We start from the raw sequence: 6,000 nt of genomic DNA on the forward strand, positions 1-6,000 counted from the left end.
TGCATACATCCGTCATATCATCACCCCAACCAAGTGCTAAACACATCCATCACTTCCAAAAATTTCCTTGTGATTTTTGTGTGTTTTTTTAATCTCAGGAATTTCATGGATTTTAACCTTATGCTGAGATAAAAGAGGGAACAGATGAGGTGTGCATCATTTCATTATGCTACCTTAAGAGGTAGGCTTTCAACACACACATGACTTCTGAAAATCCATATTTATTACTCTCACAATGAAATATTTTCTCCCAGTTCCTTCAAATATATAGGCTTTTTATTCTATCTTCCCCCACTTCCTTTTTGAGTAGGGACCCAGGAGGAATTTTCAATAGTACAAACAAACAGGGTCCAAGGAGTGGCTGCCCCTCAGCCCTGCAGGCTTTTGCCCTGTGAGAAGCAGCCCACTCTGCACCTGTGTGAGCCAGTGTGGAACAGGACAGAGTATGTCTGCAGACTGGTTCAGCCTGCTGAGCCCTTTTGCTACTTCTAACCTATGGCCCAAAACAGGGATAAATGGAGGGAAATTAACTTTCATGTGCCAATGATGAGAAAGAGCATATTTTTGCTCTCTAAGGGATAAAGTCATTTGGAGGAAGATCAAATCACTACCATAGTTATTTTTTTCCATAGCTATTTTCACCCTGGAGCCACTGGAGATCCTAACCTTGTTGACTTGCTGGCAGTCAGAATCCAGTAGTATTTTCCTTTTCTAAGGTCAACACATTGTTCTGTAAGGGACTTCTATTGCCTTATCCAAACTCTCATGGGATCCTGTTTATCTACTTTTCACTTTTCATCCCCCGCTTGCTTTTTTTTTAACTTTTTATTAAGATTATGATAGTTTACAACCTTGTGAAATTTCAGTTGTACATTATTGTTAGTCATGTTGTAGGTGCACCGCTTCAACCTTGGTGCCCACCCCCCCTTTCCCCTGGTAACCACCAATCAGTTATCTTTGTCTCTATGTTTAACTTCCACCTATTAGTAGAGACATACAGAGTTCATCTTTCTCTATCTGGCTTATTTCACTTAACATAATACCTTCAAGGTCCATCCATGTTGCTGGGAATGGGACAATTTTATATTTTTTATGTCTGAATAGCATTCCATTGTATATATATACACCATATCTTCTATATCCAATCATCAGTTGATGGGCACTTGGGTTGCTTCCACATCTCGGCTATTGTGTATAATGCTGCAATGAACATAGGGGTGCAAGGGACTTTTGGAATTGCTTATTTCAAGTTCATTGAATAGATACCCAATAGTGGGATGGCTGGGTCATAAGGTATTTCTATTTTTAATTTTTTGAGAAATCTCCATCCACTGCTTTTTAGATTTCTTTGTTCACAGTCCTTGCTAAACAAATGTGGCACATTAAAATTATCAGTTTTTATATGTATCTATTGTAATGTATTTCATCAAGAAATAGTGTGCTGTAATTATTGCAGGCTCTGACATTAGTTATACTTTTATCCATTTAGCCTTTTTGAGTTTCTAATACTCCATATTTCACAAATATAGTTCCCAAGAGTTTTCACTTATGTAATCAAAACAATCTTTAAAGGGTACAGGGATTTAGAGTTTCTTTAGTAAAACACTATTCTTACTGTTTATATGCACCTAACTTTATAAGTGAAAGTCTAGAACAAATTTAATTGTGTGCAAAGTCTTTTCAAGTAAAAAGAGTCTGGTTTTGCTTATATCGAGAACTCCCATTCCCACCATGTATGAGAAAGTAAAGCAAATGTATACAGTTTTTTCACTTCTTTTGTTCAATGTTTTCACTTTTGTCTTTCCCTCTGTCAAGAAACATTTGTCTTTTTCCTCCATATTTATACGTGGGACCTCTGCACAACTATGGAGATGATTTACAGAGATCCCTTTTTTTGCAGGTGGCTTATTTCCCTTCCATTTCTTCAGCAGTTTCCCTTACTATTTTGTTATGCAGAGTGTAGATAAAGGGGTTTAGATCTGGAGTCATCACAGTATTCAGGACATGCACAGCTTTATTCAGATCCAACGCTTTGCTCCTCTGCTGGCCAAGGGGATGCTGAGGATGGTGCTGATGATGTATACCAGGGTGATGAGGCACAATCTCAGAATCACCACCAAAGCCATCACAAATGTTGTGAGTTCCACTGCTTCTGTGCTGGTGCAGGCTGGGGTAACCTGGAGAAACAAGTCACAGAAGAAGTGGCTGATACTGCATGAGCCACAGAAGGACAGGATTCTGATGAGGGCTGTGGGCACTGCAATGACCAGGAAAGTGCAGAACCAGGAGCCCAGAGCCAGTGTGCTGAAAGAAGGCTGCTCATGATCGTCCCACAGTGTAGAGGTGAGGAGACGGCTAGATAGTGGTTGTAAATCACAGCTGCCAGGAGGAAGTACTCTGTGCAGCTCAATGAGAAAGCAAAATATATGTGCAAAAGGCAGCTGGTAACTGCTATGGTTTGGCTTCCCTCCAGGAGGATGGCCGGGGCTCTAGTAACTGTAGCTGTGGTATACCAAACTCCCAGGAAAGAGAGTTTTCTCTGAAAGAACTCCATGGGGGTGTGTAACTGATGGCAAGTACTCACAGTATCAAGATAGTCATATTACCTTGACCTGTGAGTACATACATAACCAGGAAAAGCACAAAGAGAAAGGGCTGAAGGGCCTGGGACCCAGGAAAATTCAGCAACAGAGAGTCTTGGAGGAGAGTTTTAATGTCTGTACCCATTGAAGGAGGAGATAAGTAAGAAACCAGAGGCCCTACACTGAGGCCCTTGACTGAATTGCACAGTCCTGGAAAAATAAAACAAAATATATTCATAATAGTGATTCAACTAAATAACCGAATACAGACTGACAGCATAACATTTGTTGAAGGCCTGCTTTGTGCCTGGAGCTGTGCATGGTTAATATCAGTTAATTTAATGAAATGGAGAGACATGTATTATTATAACTAATTTGATAGTTCACGAGGTGTACATGCAAAAACAATTAACAGTTTTACAAAGATTGCACCTATAGTTGCACTTCAGATCCAAATGTAAAATGCAGTCTTTCTACCTCCATCATCCTGCAGTAGCATGCCCCAGCTCAGCCACAGATTACATCTAAATACACAAAGGGCAAACCATTTTATATTGACTCAATTCACTACTTTGTAAAATGACACTTTCTGCATGGCCCTAAAATGAAAACATGTATTTTTGTCTTTAAGAAAAAGGCTTCCCAAATGTGTATTCTAGGTAGCTAAGCTTAACAGTTATAGCTTCTGAATTGATCTTATTTATAAGATCTGACCTCGAAAATAATGTTCACAAGTTAACTATAATAATTTAAAAAACAAATAGCTGTGAAATCATTTTTCTTCTCTGATCTTGATCCTTACACACTTAAACTTAATGTGACACGTTCTTCACACAAACAAAAGAATGCCTCTTATTGAACAATGCACTTAAGGCAACTGATTCCCATGTCTAAGACATCCTGATGCTCATTTGGAAGTAGACATACTAAGAAGAGGCTAAAAGCAGAAAATAATTTTGAAACTAGTTTTAAAAAAGATTGTAGTTTATTTCTGAATCATTATTTTGAGGACAGCGCCTATAAATTAGAAGATCAATTGGGAAGCTATTACTGTCAAACATTCAGGTGACCAGAACTCACATTTGAAAGGCAGGTTTTGGAAAAAAAGACGAAGTGAACTTTGGAACCTTCGCTTTCCACATTCCCTTCTTTCTTTTATTTTTTTTAAGAAGATTGGCCCTGAGATAACATCTGTGGCCATTTTCCTCTATTTTATATGTGGAGTGGAATGCCTGCCACAGCATGGCCTGCTAAGTGATAGGTTGGTCCGTGCCCAGGATCCAAACCAGTGAACCCAAGACTGCCGAAGCATAACATGCCAACTTAACTGACGAGCCACCAGGCTGGCTCCACGTTCCCTTCTGAAGGAATGTTCCTCTCTCCATCCTCATGTATAAGACTGTTATACTCTCTAACACTACATTTCATCTCTTGCATAAATCACAGAAAATTTTTTACACGTATCCAGTGTCAACAAGTGTATCTTTCCTACAAATGAGTCTACAAAGTCAGTGGGTAGAAATGGTGGATATGTAGGAATAATTGTCCCTATTGTGCTTCACTTTATTGTACTTTGCAGATATCATATTTTTATATGGCCCTTCATCAGCAAAAAAGTTATGACTTGCTGAAGGCTCAGGTGATGCTTCGCATATTTTAGCAATAAGGTATTTTTTAATTAAGGTATGTACCATTTTTTTTTAGAAATAATGCTATTGCACACTTAATGAACTACAGCATAGTGTAAACATAACTTTCATATGTACTTGGAAGCCAAAAAATTTGTGTGACTTGTTTTATTGCAATATTTGCTTTATTGCAGTGGTCTGGAACCAAGCTCCCAATATCCCCAGGGTATGATGGTACCTCATGTATAGCAGAATGGGTCTTCAGGGTCAACTAGAGCAATGATCCCAAGTTCTAATGGGCACTTGAACCACTTGAGGGTGATGGCAAAATATAGCTTTCAAATTAGTGATCTGGAGTGGGGCCTGTGGGTGTGCATTTCACACAAACTTTCAGAAGGCATCACTGTCTGCGGATCCTACTCTAAGGAGCAAGAATCTAGCATCCTTCTAATTTTGTAAATAAAGAAGCTAAAGATGCTGGCCTGATCATGTAGTGGTTAAGTTCATGTCCTCCACTTCACTGGTCCCGGGTTTGCAGGTTCAGATCCCAGGCGTAGATCTGGCAAAGCTCATCAAGCCATGCCTGTGGTGGCATCCGACATAAAATAGGGGACGATTGGCACAGATGTTAGCTCAGCAATAATCTTCCTCAAGAAAGAAGAGGAAGATGAGTAAAAGATGTCAGCTCAGGGCCAATCTTTCTCACACACACACATGCGCAAAGAATGTTAATTACTTTCCTAAGTTTTGCTTGATTGAGTAATAAAGCATCTAGAATATTAAGTACTTATCCTAATAAAGAAAAACTTATCTCAATTTAGACATTGAAGCATGAGACAGAAGAATAGAGACTACAAAGAAAATATGCTAATTAGAGGTAAATGCTAAATAATGGTTTTCATAAATTTCTTAATGCTAATATGTTCCAAAATCTGCATCACTCATGGCCAACCAATTTATTTAACATATGATTTCTAGTCCAAATTACTTATGGCCATAGTTAATGTCTTTAGTATTTTCCAATTTTTTTCTTTAGAAAGATAGTCAAGAAGATACCATGTAAATATAAACTCATAACAATGGCTAAAAGTAGCCAACATATAGTGAATGCCTACTTGGCAGTCGTTAGTCTACTATCTACAAGATCTTCGCAAATATTATTACTTTGATTTTATTGTCATCCTATTAGTTTTACAAATGAGAAAATAAACACAAAGAAGCCACAGAAGTTGTCCAAAGTAGAGCAATGACCAGCAATTCTAGAGGTCCAGGCCCAGAGCCATAGAACATTAGACCTGATGCCTTCAGAGACATTATAGGTCTGATATCTGATGGTCAGGTTCAAAGAAATGATGTTGTAATTTTATTTAAATAGAAATCACTGGTAAAAGCTATTTCTAAAATATGTTAATGTGAAATAATTCTATCTTAAATTGTATAATTAAGGTGAATAATTATTTTTATATTTTTTTCATTTTCAAAATTTTAAGATCAGTGTGCGATGACTGAAAATTAGAAAAAAATAGAATATCCATTATCATATATTTGAAATAGTACTTTCATATTTTACTTTCAATTATATTGCAGAATTCATCAAATATCATAAACTAATAATATTTGCTAGAAGTATGACATGACTATGCCCCACATTTTAAAATCTGTATATATTTCTTCATATTTGATTATTTTTATTATTAATTCTAAGATGGCTTATCTGTGACTTTACACTTATGAATTAACAAGAATTTAACAATAAGAGAAATAATTTGATTTACTCATTTTAATTTTGA

General features: G+C 37.2%; 2 pseudogenes; one reads left to right on the top strand and one right to left on the bottom strand.

The window, feature by feature from the left end:
* Positions 1–1,634: 1,634 nt before the first annotated feature.
* On the bottom strand, positions 1,635–2,727 carry OR6F5P (olfactory receptor family 6 subfamily F member 5, pseudogene; annotated as a pseudogene).
* Positions 1,932–2,694, top strand: LOC119645808 (olfactory receptor family 6 subfamily F member 5, pseudogene; annotated as a pseudogene).

This window comes from Equus caballus, chromosome 29 (assembly GCF_041296265.1).
Source record: "Equus caballus isolate H_3958 breed thoroughbred chromosome 29, TB-T2T, whole genome shotgun sequence".
In the NCBI taxonomy this organism is placed as follows: Eukaryota; Metazoa; Chordata; class Mammalia; order Perissodactyla; family Equidae; genus Equus; species Equus caballus.